The sequence below is a fragment of the Camponotus floridanus genome, unplaced genomic scaffold (assembly GCF_003227725.1).
Source record: "Camponotus floridanus strain SB8 unplaced genomic scaffold, Cflo_v7.5 scaffold57, whole genome shotgun sequence".
Classification (NCBI taxonomy): domain Eukaryota; kingdom Metazoa; phylum Arthropoda; class Insecta; order Hymenoptera; family Formicidae; genus Camponotus; species Camponotus floridanus.
This window is the reverse complement of record NW_020229736.1, coordinates 742,121-757,977: the sequence shown is the minus strand read 5'-3', so window position 1 is coordinate 757,977 and position 15,857 is coordinate 742,121. Positions and strand designations below refer to the sequence as shown.

At 34.9% G+C, this 15,857-nt stretch overlaps 1 protein-coding gene across 1 annotated transcript in view; it reads left to right on the top strand.

The window, feature by feature from the left end:
- The window catches only part of LOC105254069 (neuroligin-4, Y-linked), a 189,276-nt gene that overhangs the window by 46,198 nt on the left and 127,221 nt on the right, over window positions 1-15,857 (top strand). The window lies entirely within an intron of this gene.

Here is a 15,857-nt window from a genome sequence, read left to right as displayed (position 1 = left end):
GAGGGTCGCGAACATAACACGAAGGGGAAAAGATATGCAAAGTGACGAGCGTTTTATGTAAAAGGACCTCTACCACCAATTCACTTTCTGCCAGGCTTATCGTTCATTCCCCTGCTACGACGCCTCACCCCTGAAGTAGCGCCCCTTATTTATCGCACGAAGCCTGCGTATAACGACACATTGTGGCAGACGTCGAATGGATTTCGGCGATGTTTATACGAGTTTGATTAGAAAGCTTATTTGTCAAGCGTGACATATGTGCGATAGAGGAAATGAAATGAATGTGTGGGACGAACGGGAGGGATTTTAACGAGGATACAGTGTAGATTTCAAGTCATTAATTTAATTGATTAATTTAATCAAATTTTGTCTCTCTCGAGTCTTCTATTTGAACTTTAATTAAAATTTCGAATATGTATTATAAACTTCTGTTAATCTTTCAGAAAAAAAAAGACTTGGAAACTCTACAAAGTTGTAAACACAATAGATATGCAATATTTTTATTGCCGTGGATTTAAAAGAATCATATTTGCTGATAAATTGCGTGATGATTAATTTTTACAAGTAGAAAAAAAGAGAAAAAAGCGACAATCGTGCTTTGTGATTTTGTTTTCAATGTTGAATTTTTCTAAGTGTATATATTTTTATAAAATTTCTTAAAACTATGATGCAATGGAAGCGTTCGATAAAAAAATTGTATTCCACATAAAAATATAAAAGCGATTAGATTGGAAAGTGTTATTTTTTTTTTTTGTTGAATTGTATTATAGTCGAGCAGCATCGGTTCGTTTAAAATCTCAAAAAGCACTGTGAAAATGCAACATTGCCGGCCTTTGCAAAAAGCCGGAAATCAATTTGTGCACGTTATGCAAAAATCACCGATAAATCCGGCCACCGAAAAAAAAGAAAAAAAAAAGAAATAAGCCACGAGAGGAGAAATAAAAAAATGGAGAAACTGCGTTTACACGAAACAACAAGGAACACACGTGTGTCGAAGGAAAACGTAGGATAAACAGAGTTGATTAGCGATATTGTTCAAGAGACGCGGAGCCGGTTCGCGTATTGTGAATACCATTGCTACTGTACTCAATCTGGCTTAGTCTGGCTATCAAAGCAGTGGATTACGTTTATGCGCACTTGTAATAGTAGAGTCCCTGGATACGCATATATTGATATGACGTTTGCATCCTGCATATAATATCTCCATTCGTGCAGCATAATGTTTACAACGGAAGGGCACAATATTGCAGTTTTGAACAATTTTAAGATGCAACCAGATATTCCTAACAATTAGACTTTTTAAAAACTGCAGTAAAATACCGAGAGATGAATCATCATTTATTAGCCGCCCTGGGAGAGCATCCCCTCAAGTGCTGACCGAATTTCATTGTATAAAAGTACGATAATTAGCTGGTATTGCGATAAATAATGAGTCGAAAATTATATATGTATTTATATAAATATTTGTATCGTGCAGCGCGAAAAAATAAAAAAATTATAAAATTTACACGTGATTTTTTTAGATTATAAAATAATATCGATTAAGCGAAGGAGGAAAAAGGAAAGAGGGAATTTATTATATAAATCATCTATTCTGTTTAATGACAATTTTTAATTCTTAATAAGATGTATTAATGTCTCTCTTTTGAGGAAGTCCTATTTTACTCTATATTTACTTGTCACTTTTCCTATTCGTTATTTATCTTAAGACCCGAAACATGTAGAATAATTTCTAGCCAATCAAAATGATCAACCAAGGAGGATGCGGAATTAATTCTTTCTGAACGTAATTATTAATCGGAGCGAGGCGTGCTGAAATCCTCCTGACAGTTGCGACAAGACTTCGATATAACGCGCAGCGGCTCGACAATTTCCGTGAAACTTTTCCAATTAAATTTTCGCTGTTCTGGAGAAAAGTAATGCGGCCCGGAGCCGCTGCGAACTCGTCCGGATGCGGACGAGACTCGCGACGACGCCCGGTGATTGATGGTTATACCCGTTTACCCCCGGTAAGCCGCTTTTTCCCCGCTAAATTCCTGCATAAGTACGTCGAGCTCTTCGCCCCGTAATGCCTTGCACTTCCGGTCGCGCCTCTTGTCAACGATACATTAGCAAAACAGGCTTTGGAAGTGAAAATTGACGGAGGAAGCAGAGAAGATTAGTCAGATTGTGAGGGAGAAAGGATTTTTTGTGTGCTTTGGCATTTTCTCTAAAAAAAAATGTATCTAGAATACTCAAGCTCTTCTCAATTTTGAGTTTTGCATATTTTTTTTATTATTGATTTAGCTTTTGATTTAATTGTAACTTTCAGTTTTAGAGATCAACGCATCACAAGTTATCTAAATTTTAATTTTAATTTTGAATTTTTAGGTATATGTAATATTACTTTGTACTTTTACTTTCATTCTTTTATTTTTTCTTTATCTAAAGATTTTATTCCATGCTATATGATTTATATGTATTATTGTAATTTTAATTTTAAAAAATTTTAAATAAGTTAATTAAGTAAATTTTAATTAATTTCAATATTTTTGTTATTTCTTATAATTTATTGTATGATGATCTTTACTTTTATTTTAAATATTCTGAGATATTAAACATTTATGACAGTTTTACTTTAGATGTTCAAAAAAATAATGTAACATATTTTAAGAAATCTATAAGTGATGTATTTTAAATAATAAAAATAATTTAAAATATTTTATAAAATGTATTTAAAAAATGTAGGACGTCATTCAAAGCACAGATTAATAAAGAATAAAATAATATATAATAAATAATAAGTAATGAAATATATATCTTTAAATTTTATTATATTTTTTCTAATGAAAGAATATATAAGGAAATCAAAATTGATAAGATTAATATTCCTTATAATATTAAGTATCAAAAATATAATGCAGCCATATAATATTATATGACATTAAAGCTTTAAAAGCGAATTATGTAATTTCGCATTTTAAAGATACTAATATTAAAGATATTTTAAAAAATGTATTTAAAAAATGTAGGCCGTCATTCAAAGCTGTAAAGCACAGATTAATGAATAATAAAATAATAAATAGTAAATAATAAGCAATAAAAAATATATCTTTAAATTTTATTATATTTTTTCTAATAAAAGAATATATAAAGAAATCAAATTTGATAAGATTAATATTCCTTATAATATTAAATATCAAAAATATAATGCAGCCATATAATATTATATGACATTAAAGCTTTAAAAGCGAATTATGTAATCTCGCATTTTAAAGATACTAATATCAAAGATATTTTAAAAATGTATTTAAAAAATGTAGGACGCCATTCAAAGCTGTAAAGCACAGATTAATGAATAATAAAATAATAAATAGTAAATAATAAGTAATGGAAAATATATCTTTAAATTTTATTATATTTATTCTAATAAAAGAATATATAAGGAAATCAAAATTGATAAGATTAATATTCCTTATAATATTAAATATCAAAAATATAATGCAGCCATATAATATTATACAATATGAAAGCCATATAATATTATAGGTATATCATATTATATAATATTATATAATATGTTATATAATATTAAATTTAAAAGCGAATCATGTAATCTCGCATTTTAAAGGTACTAATATCAAGGATATTTTATGTTTTTATTACGTACTATCTCAGTTGTACTCGTATTACGTGATTTTATGATACTAACATCAAGAATTTATAAGCAAGAACTAACCAAGGAAGGCAATGGGACAAGATTGTTGCAAAATACAAGAAGTATGGGAAGTTTTAGCTTGGCAGGAGACCATCTGCTTTCCTCTCTCAACCGCGGTATAGTTATTCGACAAAACCACATCGAGATGCATTTCAGAATATTTCTCCACTCGCTTCGACTCTGTTACCACTTTCCATGTTATCGCCATACCAGATGTTAACAAACATTCCAGATCTACGCCATCGTAGATCTTAATCTTATCTTTATTAATCTCCGTGACCGAGGAGAAGGCCAGTTGGAAATTTATCTCGCTGCGAGACGCATTCCGCGATATATTATCAATACACAAAGGACATTATAAATAAATTGGAATATAAATTTTAAGTCCGGCTCCCTCTACGTGTGTGCGAATGCGTGTGGGTGGGGTAGCGCGAGTTTATCGGGTAGCGTCGACGAGCCGGCAAGAAAAATTGCGGCCGTCCTGCAGGCAGCATGTAATTAACTCGAACAAGTCCTTTCATGTTTTTTCTCTCTCTCTCAGCCCCTCTCCTCCAGGCTCTCCTTTTTTCTTTACGCGTAGCAAGAATTGTCAGAGCAGCAGCGTTCGCAGGCAGCCACGGCTGACACGGACAAAGACCGCAACGCCGCGGCGCCGCTTTGTTTCGCACAAAAGCCTCGCGACGCGTCCGGGAGCGAGGAAAAATAATGGGGAAATGTAATAAATCGCGTGATTAATTAACCCACATTTGCCTCGGCGAGACGCATCCGCCAAAGGACACTTGTTCTCGTCGCCGGATCCGCCGGATACACTCGGATGTCATTATTTTATTTATAACGCGGTCAAAGATGCTTACACGCGCAAATGGCTGAATTAATAGTCGCAGGAGTCCGTATTTTTATTGTTAGTAAAATAAACAGTTTTAATATAGTCTAAAATATGAAATAAATAGTTTCTAATTAATATAATAAAATAATTTTTATAGAAAATAAAATTAATAATTTTAATGCAATATAATAATTTTAGTATTCTTTAATATGGAGATGTATTATACAGGGTGCTTCTTAATGATTCTTTGTCGAAAATTAAAGGGAATTTTTCATATACTACTACACGCCTTCCTGTGGAGTTACTCCTCCAAAAATGGGGGTAAAAATTAGGTTTTTATTTTTTTCTCAAATTTGGAACGAATTAAAGAAATAAAATTAGATGGACATTTTCTCCTAGTAAACAGGTTATTTATTAATATTTTCAGCCTCTCGTATTATTATAAAAAGATGAAACTAACAACCCCTGTTCAATTTTTTATTAGAACTTTTTAATGAGGCGGAATATGATTATCTAAAAATATGCATTAAAAAGTTTGATTTATTTAGAAACTTTTTTATTTCTTTTATTTTTTTTCATAAAATCAGTAGTTTTTAAGAAGAAAAATAAAATACGTTATCGTGCACAACTACGAAACACAATTGCGAAAAGTTAAATTTTAAAATACAAAATAAAATTAAAATAAATGTTGGAAGAATTGGAACAAAAATAAAATTATAACAAAAACCTAAAAACCTAAAGAAATAAAACCTAATTTTTACCCCCATTTTTGGAGCAGTGTAAGGAATCTCCATAGGAGGTCTCATAGGAAGAAACGTAGGAATATATGTTTATATGAAAAACCTCCGTAATTTTCGACAAAGAATCATCTCCTAAAATTTTTCGCACCTATTAAGAAACACCCTGTATTTACATAGATTGATGATTAGTAAATGCTGCATAAAATTACCTGAAATTTTCTGTAATCAAGGATATGTCGAGGATATTTATTTCGATTATATTTAATATTCATAAAACATGGAGAAAGAGGAAGATAGATGTTTTTTTAGCACGTTGATTGAAAGGAAAATAATATCCGACGCGCTGAAAAAATAATAAAATCCCCACGTGTCAATGGGTAAAGTGGGAAAATAAATTGAGAGTTGACGTCAGAGGAAGATCGAGCGAATCGATACGCGTGACTCTTGTAATTCATCTGATACGTATCTTAAATTTCGTAACATCACTATTTTCGCTCCGCGCGGTAATAAATAGCGGTTGTCGATGAAACGCGATTCCGATCGGACGGCCTGTTTCGAAGCCGTTGACGAAGTATTACGACAATCTCGTAATTACATCGGCCATTGGAACAGATGATATAATATAGCGGGAGTGTTATTACGGAAAACGTGGCCATCCCGTCCCGCTCCCTCCCCAGCGTGCGGATTGATTAATAATACACGACCACCGCCACGGCGACGTAATTAAATTTGTCAGGCGTGAAATCTGTACCGCGTGTGTTATTCCGATTTTACGCACGTCGCATAGATCACGTGGAACAACGATCCTTACACAGGCCAGCCGACACAACGGACGCATCCCATCGCAATGACACGCATAATTCTCAGGTGCACAGACGCGATATCGACGAATTTTCCGCCTGTCCGCTATAATATTAAACGAATTAAATTCTTCCTCCTCTGCGAAATTTAATTAGAAATACTAAACGATTTTTTAACAGTTAACTGTGTTGCTCGAATTACACAGGCCTGCAAAAAAGGAGGTCAAAATTTCTTTTTAAGATGCAATAGTGATTTTTGACGTAATTTTGTGCACTGAATCCGAATCTGGCCGCCGAATTTGCGTAGCACGTCAGGTTTTTGAGTTATTTGTAGTTGAATAGTCCAAAAATCGCTATTTTGGCCATTTTCATGAATTTATTGTGAGTAAATCAAATTTTTTGAAATATTTCTGGCAATGGCATCGTATAGTACTCACTTTCACCTTTAGAATCCACTTTCGATTACCGCCGCATGATTTTTTTTCGCTCAGATATACAAGTTATAAGACTGGTCATGCATAGGGATTTAATAAGCCATTCTAAATCAACCGTGCCACCTCTCTATCTCACTACGAATCAAAATTAGAATAAAAATACACATTTTTAAATACCTTCTGTCACCTTTTGAAATTAAAAATGGCGCATCCAATATGGCGAATAGAATCACAATAAAAAGGCATAAAATTTAGAAAAATTTATCAAAATGTGGGACAACTGTATTAGACATTTATTTACAATATTTTTTTGGCCAACCAAGCCTGACATATGTCAGTCTTTTCAAATTTCAAGATCATGGATTTACATATTGATGTCTATATAAATTTTCTTTAACGTAAATTTTCTTACAACGTCATACTTATATATCTCAGCGAAAAAAATCGTGTGGCGGTAATCAAAAGTGGATTTGAAAGGCAAAAGTAAGTATTACACGATGCCATTGGCAGAAATATTTAAAAAAATTTGGTTTCCCCGCAATAAATTCATGAAATTGGCCAAAATAGCGATTTTTGAGCCATTCAATTACAAATTACTCAAAAACGTGACGTGCTACGCAAATTCGGCGGCCAGCTTCGAATTCAGCTCACAAAATTACGTCGGAAATCACTATTGCATCTTAAAAAAAAAACCTCGCAGGCCTGTGTTATAGAGGCTAAGTCTGAGCTAAATCAGTATCGGGAAAAATTAAAAATATGAATCTTGCCTCTCTACATTAGTTTAATATTGTAAATACACCTTTTGCTCTTTGCGCAAAAAAGAAGTCCTGCGAAATCCTTGCGAAACATGAGGTGAACCGATCGAGGTATCGATCAATAGTCTTCGCGAATCGCAATCTCGATTGAAGGCTGCGGTCCTTTGATAAGCCCTGTCTTATTCCCATTCGACTTTGGTGGTTCAACTTTTCGTCGGTCACATGCTCGATCAAGTTTTCTCTTTCTCTCTCCCTTTCGCTTGAAGAGGAAAAGAGCCAACTCGATCTCGCCGGGAAAATAATAAAAGAAATTCGTTTAAAATTCACGAGTCACGCTTTCCGATCAAAGCCTTCATTCGATTCGAGCATTTAAGGAACTAAGAAGCCCGGGATCCCAATGTTGGGATCTAGAAGAATTCGGATCTTGGAAATTCTAGAATCGGAAAGAAGCCGAGACACGCAAGTTTGGAGAGATCAAGTGCCGGAAAATTTATATTCTACACAATCAATGTCGAGGAGCTAATTTTTTTATCGACATTCGCGGAATAAATTACTCGCAATGAAAACGGAATCAGAAAAGTTGGAGATGGAGATGGGGATTGTCGATGTCAACGTGACGGTAATTTATTCAGAAAACATTAACGTCACCTTTTTCCGGCTCTTTTTCAGGCTGACTTGAGAACGATTAGTCAGCAAAGTTTACATTATGCACGAAGACGCTTCCGATAACATTGAGGCGTAGCATTGAGACGCGATAAGCGCGGAGTTAATTCGGCCAGGCGCTATCACGCTCCAAAATCCGAATCCAAACTGCTCCGGGATGCGACGGTCCGTTGAATGTTTGACCGCACAATATTTGATATCGCCGTCCGTAGATATCCCACTTCCCGGATCTAATCGTGGCTCGACCCAGATAATGGCTGACAGAAGCAAAGCTGCAGAATTGTTCGCGATTTGAACCCGCGCACGGGTTTCGAAGCGAAATTCTACGTGCAAAGTGCATGTAGCTGCATCAAATTTACACGTGGATTTCTTCGATATTTCATAATTCCTCGCGATTACGCAATATTAAATGGTAAATCATGCATTTGCGCAAATGCACGGGTGTTCTTTGCATAGAGTTAATTTCTATTCTGCCGTTAATTTCGAGAACATATATATATATATATGCTTAGGTGTAAAATATTTAATGGACTACGCAGGTAGGAATTAATTTACCGATACAGCCGATTTAAATGAATTAAACTTGAAGTATGTAGAATGTATGTGTGTACGAGGGTGGTTTGAAAAGTCCGTGCAAAAATGAAAACTACTTAATTTTTCGGGATGAATCTTGTTTCAACGTAGTCCTTTTTTAGGCTTCGTCCAACGCTCTAGTTTGTCGATCCCTTCCGAATAATCTCCTCGTTTGAATAAAATCTCCTTCCCGCCAGCCATTTCTTCATATTGGGGAACAAGTAGTAGTCCGAGGGAGCCAAATCTAGAGAATAGAGGGGATGCGGAACGAGTTGAAACCTTAAATCCATCAATTTTGCGGCCAAATTCTCTTTCATCCATTTTTTGGAAATCACTCGACTTCCTCGATTCGAACCAAACACAGGGAAATAGATCAATCTGGCTGAGACTTGATGTGTGTTCTTCCAAGAGATGCTAACTGAAAATAACCTGACCTAAAATAATCTTGATTAACCATCTCTCTGACTTTGCACGGACTTTTCAAACCTTGTACGCATCAATCCTAAGTAAAATTTATCTTTTTTTACTGTTCAAAATTTAGATTAGATATCAATCCTACTAAGAAAATTATTTTCAAATTTTTTTTTTTTTTTTTAATTAATTTAATAATTCAAATGTGATATTTCAGTATTAAAGTGCAAAAATCTAAGAATTTGAAAGAATCAGGCTTGGAAACTGACCATTAAATGACAATTATAATTATTTAATTGTACATATATATATGAATTAGAATTTATCACACCCCAATTTTAAGGTCATAAAATAATTTGCCTCTAGAGCGTGATGTGCTCGCTGTCATCGGCGTGACAAATTGAAAAAAATAGCTCGGGATTGCTCGTCAATTCCATTTTGAAAGTTGTATTCACCGACGTAGGTGCAAACAAGTGGTAGATTAATATCAAGCGACAGTTTAATTGGGACGGCGTGGATTAAACTGGAAGCGCGGAAGGGTCAGCTGGACATTTTTCATGGCCAAGCCAAATAAATAGGACAGTCCAGTCCGGCAGTCCTGACGAACAGATAAATTCCTGTCACGTCGTCGTCCTACTCCCATCTCCGGAAGCCTTCTGTCCCGTCGATTTATTCCAAAAATTGCAATAAAGTTAGCTCTGATAGCGGAGTGATTTTGTTCGGATCGAAAAAGGGGAGAAAGAGGGGAAAAAAAACAAAAAAAAAACAACCCGAATAGAAATTGGCGCAGCTCGCTTTCAATCGCGTCACATTTGTACCGTCGATTCGATCAGCTGGCGCAAGAGGGCGAACAATTGACCAGAAAGTCGAAGGATCAAGCGGCATCCCGGAAGCCAACCTGCCCTTCCTCCACCGAAGGCGAGGATCCTCGTCCTTCACCGCGAAGTAATCTCGTCTCTGACGAGGGCGCGAAAAGAAGCGACCGGGAGAAGGAAGGGGGTATCGGAGGGAGAATTCGGGGAGGATAATATCCTTCGCATCCATTTCGGGTCGCAGTTTCGCGAGGCAAGCCGGCTAAGTTCGTCCTTATTGTTCCGCGAATTGGATTCGGCGGGCTTAGACAGGAAGCTCTCTGGAAAATGTTGCGGCCGTATCGTCATTGGCTGGTTAAAGGTACCTTCTATCGTCGCTTAGGGACTCTTTCTCCCTCGCGTAAGGTGGGTACTTATCCTCCCTCCGGCAAACTTTCGTAGTAGGTTCTCCGGTGCGCTAACAAACTTACGTGAATCCTTCGGTATTTACGGTAAATCGCCCTGTGTTGTATAGAGACGCGTATTCGAGGGAAATTTGCGTCTTTAAGTCCTTAAATAGGATTTTCAAACTCGAACTTTGCTGGATCTTAGGACGTTTGGACCCTATCTCGTTCCTCTATTTCCTAAATATATAGACGAAGAGGATTCGATATATTAAATTCTCGAATCGCACGAATTGCTTGTCGTCAGATTGTCTAATTGTCAGATGTGTCAATTCATTGCAATTCTTCCAAGTTCTTGCAAGGATGTTTTATGACTTTTTCAGATTTTCTTTTACTCTACACTTTACTCATAACACAGGCCTGCGAGGTTTTTTTTTTAAGATGCAATAGTGATTTCCGACGTAATTTTGTCAGCTGAATTCGAATCTGGCCGCCGAATTTGCGTAGCACGTCACGTTTTTGAGTAATTTGTAATTAAATGGCTCAAAAATTATTATTTTGGCCAATTTCATGAATTTATTGCGAGGAAATCAAATTTTTTGAAATATTTCTGCGAATGGCATCGTATAATATTCACTTTCGCCTTTCAAATCCACTTTCGATTACCGCTGCACGATTTTTTTTCGCTCAGATATATAAGTATGACGTTGTAAGAAAATTTACGTTAAAGAAAATTTATATAGACATCAATATGGTAGATCCAAGATGTTAAAAGTTGAAAAGACTGACATATGGCAGGTTTGGTTGTCCAAAAAAATATTGTAAAGAAATATCTAATACAGTTGTTACACATTTTGATAAATTTTTCTAAATTTTATGCCTTTTTATTGTGATTCTATTCGCCATATTGGATGCATCATTTTTAATTTCAAAAGATGGCAGAAGGTTTAAAAATGTATATTTTTATCCTAATTTTGATTCGTAGTGAAATAAAGAGGTGACACGGTTGATTTAGAATTGCTTATTAGATCCCTATGCATGACCAGTCTTATGACTTGTATATCTGAGCGAAAAAAAATCGTGCGGCGATAATCGAAAGTGGATTCGAAAGATGAAGGTGAATACTATACGATGCCATTACAGAAATATTTCAAAAAATTTGGTTTACTCACAATAAATTCATGAAATTGGCCAGTGATTTTTGGGCTATTCAACTACAAATAATTCAAAAACCTGACGTGCTACGCAAATTCGGCGGCCAGATTCGGATTCAGCACAAAATTACGTCAAAAATCACTATTGCATCTTAAAAAGAAATTTTGACCTGTGTAATCCGTCTCTATCTAATATTTTCACGCACACACACTCGTGCCTTTTAACTTCTCGTGCTATCCATTATTATTTCTCGTAATAAAGCCGATCTATAACACTATAACGTCAGCTTTTATTCAATCCTCTCTCTCTCTTGAAGGGTCACTCGAGAAGTTTCTAGGTGGTCTTTCGACGTTTCGTTTCCGGTAGAAACGACCATGGCGCAACAAACAAGCCACGGGTTATTTGTCTTCGTTCAGTATACCGTGAAAAGCGAGTCGGGAGGAAAAGAGGAGGGCGAGCTAAGAGGGCTGGAAACATGGAAAGGACTGAGAGAGGGTTATGAAGAGAATTCGCGAATGCAGCCGCAGCTGCGTCACGCTTCCGAAAAAGCTTGCGTCGAGGATTTCGTTTAGTCCCACGAGGAGACGCGGAATTTCGCTTCCGTCCTGAGGGAATTTTTCATTTAGCCCGCATTATTTATACGCACGCTTTGGCGACCTCCCAGAATTCCCCGCGAATGTTTCATGCGGAAATTAACGTGCCGTCTCTGCGTCCTTCTGAAAATGAAACTGCTCCTTGAGAATTCCGTTGAATGTTGCATGAAACTGATTTATGTCCAAAATTAACTGTTATTCACTTTTAGAATTTATTCCGATCTAAGAATATTTCATACGCGAACAGAATCCTTCGATCTATAATCTAAGCCGGATTTAGATCATCTTCATTCTAAGTTAAAAAACATCAGAGATAAAATTCCATTTTGCATATATAACTACTCAGCAAACACCAAATAACATGTAACAGTTATATTGTTGAGTGGGAAATTACAACTAAAAAAAAAAAAATAGTTATATAAATGTTACTTGGTGTTTGCTGGGTATTATGCGAAAAAATGCAATTTTCTTAATAAAGACAGTCATTAATCTTGATTGATTATATTCCAGCTATTTTCTTGTTTCTAATTATTTTCAGTAATTATGATCTTTTGCCCAAGCGCACGTGTCTGTCAAATTTATTCATTCTTATTATTTCCTTCATTTTCATATCTTTGTAATAATTCCAAACGATAAATGCATAATATTTTATCCATTAATTTTTAATTACAATTTTATGTAACATTTATCGAGGCGAAAGAAATTTCACGGGAATTAAATCACCAGCAGTTTCATATACATTCGCGAGAGAAGAGAGCAGCGGAGTAAGTCCGATGACGAGACATAGACGGAATTTTCGATAAATCGCCGGAAGGCAGCTGCATTTACAGGGGGTGAATTTGTATACACGCTCGCTGGGAGTTCTACTGGCGATCCACCTTCGATCGATCGCGAAGGTGGAACCGGTGGTGGTCCCCTTGGGTCCTCTCTTTGCCAGCATCAGCCAAGAGACGCCCGCTTTCTGGGTAGTCAATTTCGCGGCATTGTGCGAGAAATATGGCGGAAATGGAGTTCTTCCGTTGGCGTTGCGTGGCTCCACGAGATACACGCGCACCCTCTTTTCTTCCCGTCAATCTCGTAAGAAAGCGCCAGCTCGTGAATAGCTTTCCGATCCCGCCGTGTCTTCCTGCGCCTGTCATCCTGTCGCGGCGCATTCTCTTTCAGATGCACGCGGCGACGCACCTGCTATTCTAGCAATATCTACTGCTGGACCATCAAGTCCAGTGTCGTAAACCAAGTTGCGAGGGACAGGAATCGCGTCAAGTATAAATAACATGTGCTAGAGATGCTGTGATACATCATAAAAAGAAAAAAAAGGAAATAAAATCAATTACATTTTTCGACAGTGTAATTTTTTATTAAGCAATAGTTATTATTATATTTATAACTAATAATTATTTATCATTAATAATTATATTTTGATATCTAGTAGAATTTTTTTTAGATTCGCAGAAGAGTAGTTTATCTCGGTGAGACTAAATATCCCTGTCTTCCTTTAAATTTAATTCGCAAAAAAATGCTATGAAATATTATAAGAAAAAAAAGAAATAAAATCAATTACATTTTGCGAGAGTGTAATTTCTTATCAACCAGTAATTATTATTATATTTATAACTAATAATTATTTATCATTAATAATTATATTTTGATATCTCGTAGAATTTTTTTTAGATTCGCAGAAGAGTAGTTTATCTCGGTGAGACTAAATATCCCTGTCTTCCTTTAAATTTAATTCGCAAAAAAATGCTATGAAATATTATAAGAAAAAAAAGAAATAAAATCAATTACATTTTGCGAGAGTATAATTTTTTATCAACCAATAATTATTATTATATTTATAACTAATAATTATTTATCATTAATAATTATATTTTGATATCTCTTGTAGAATTTTTTTTAGATTCGCAGAAGAATAGTTTATCTCGATGAGACTAAATATCCCTGTCTTCCTTTAAATTTAATTCCCAAAAAAATGATGTATATTATAAGAAAAAAAAGAAATAAAATCAATTATATTTTTCGAGAGTGTAATTTCTTATCAACCAGTAATTATTATTATATTTATAACTAATAATTATTTATCATTAATAATTATATTTTGATATCTCGTAGAATTTTTTTTAGATTCGCAGATGAATAGTTTATCTCGATGAGACTAAATATCCCTGTCTTCCTTTAAATTTAATTCCCAAAAAATGCTATGATATATTATAAGAAAAAAAAGAAATAAAATCAATTATATTTTTCGAGAGTGTAATTTCTTATCAACCAGTAATTATTATTATATTTATAACTAATAATTATTTATCATTAATAATTATATTTTGATATCTCGTAGAATTTTTTTTAGATTCGCAGAAGATAGTTTATCTCGGTGAGACTAAAATCCTGTCTTCCTTTAAATTTAATTCCAAAAAAATGCTATGAAATATTATAAGAAAAAAAAGAAATAAAATCAATTACATTTTGCGAGAGTGTAATTTCTTCTCCAATGTGTAATTTCTTAACCAATAATTATTATTATATTCATAATTAATAATTATATTTATCATTAATAATATTTTGATATCTCGTCTAATTGTTTTTAGATTCGCAGAAAACTAGTTTATCTCGAGAATAAATATCCTTGTGTTCCTTTAAATTTAATTTCCTAAAAAAAAAAAAAAAACAAAGTCTCTCTAGGAATTAATTCATGCAAAATATCCTTACACTCACTTATTCATCTTGAGAGCAAAAATCTCCTGCTTCCAAATTCTTAAGCTACTTTCCCCTTAAATTTCTGCTTTCGAATTAAAATGCAGAATAATTGTGAGTTGCAATTCTAAACCCAATTAGCGCGGTTATTAAATTAAATTAACACGATTTCGCAATTTTCGCAGACAGTAAGATTAAATCTCGGCGAGGTTCTTAGCATATCCGTTGACGTTGAGACCGACGATTTGCATCCCCCATGCGAATTAACCAGCGAGCGTGTCGTTAAGCGCGCCGCACAGTGTCACCGGTTATTCGTCGTCTTTCGAATACAGTTAACCGGGATACGCAACGAGTCCGCAGGACGACATTGCACGGTCCAGGATCCCCGACTTATACCGGTAGTCGCGTCGTATGTACACCCCAGGAGAAGTTGGCGAGCGGTATCTCCCGACCGGAGACTATTTGAGTTTGCCAAGTAGCAATAATTGTTCCCAGCACTGTCCAGACGTTGGCGACATTCCGCTATCGCTGAAATACTCGACCGTCGGCCCTACGGGAAGGGTTGACCCTCCACCCTAGGACGGTCATCCGGTGTAATCGAATTCTAGCTTTGTCTTTCTGTTCTCGATCGACGCGACTTGAGCTCAAATATTCATGCATGGCAAATTTGCGTTGGGTTAGTTGCCGTCGTAAGAGACCACGACGAAGATTAAAGGTTTCAGATTAACTCCCGCGATTGCGAGGGTGTAAAATATCTCTCTTTCAAGAACTGTAATTTGATAAATATTTTAACTTGTGTGAATATTTGGCAACGCAATATGTAACAAATGAGTTAAATGTTTTATTAATGTAATGAAAATGCATCTCATAATTATATCGCTTCTCTATAAAAGTCAAAATATATATATTTATTAATTAACTGTAAATATTATGCATAAACAGGTATATGTGTTTAGGCAAATTATAATTATGTTATTATATGTTTATATATATTATTAATTAACAACGTAGGCATGTTTATTTATTTTTATCTAAATTGCGGCGAAAATTTTTATCTATTTGGAAAATTGGAACAAGATTTTTCCAAATCTGTTTTCTCTTTTTTCTTCTTTTCTCTTTTTTTTCTAATTAAATGGTAAGTTTAGCCCATTTAATTTCCGTACATTATAATATGCATGGAGAAAGAAAGAAACGAGATAAGGAAGATAAAAGAAAGTAAGAGCGTAAGCATGAATTATAAAGATGAGACAGCGAGAGAAAGACATAGAAAGAGAGCAAGGAGAAAGAAAGGTTCGAGGGACTAAATAATGAGAATTGATAA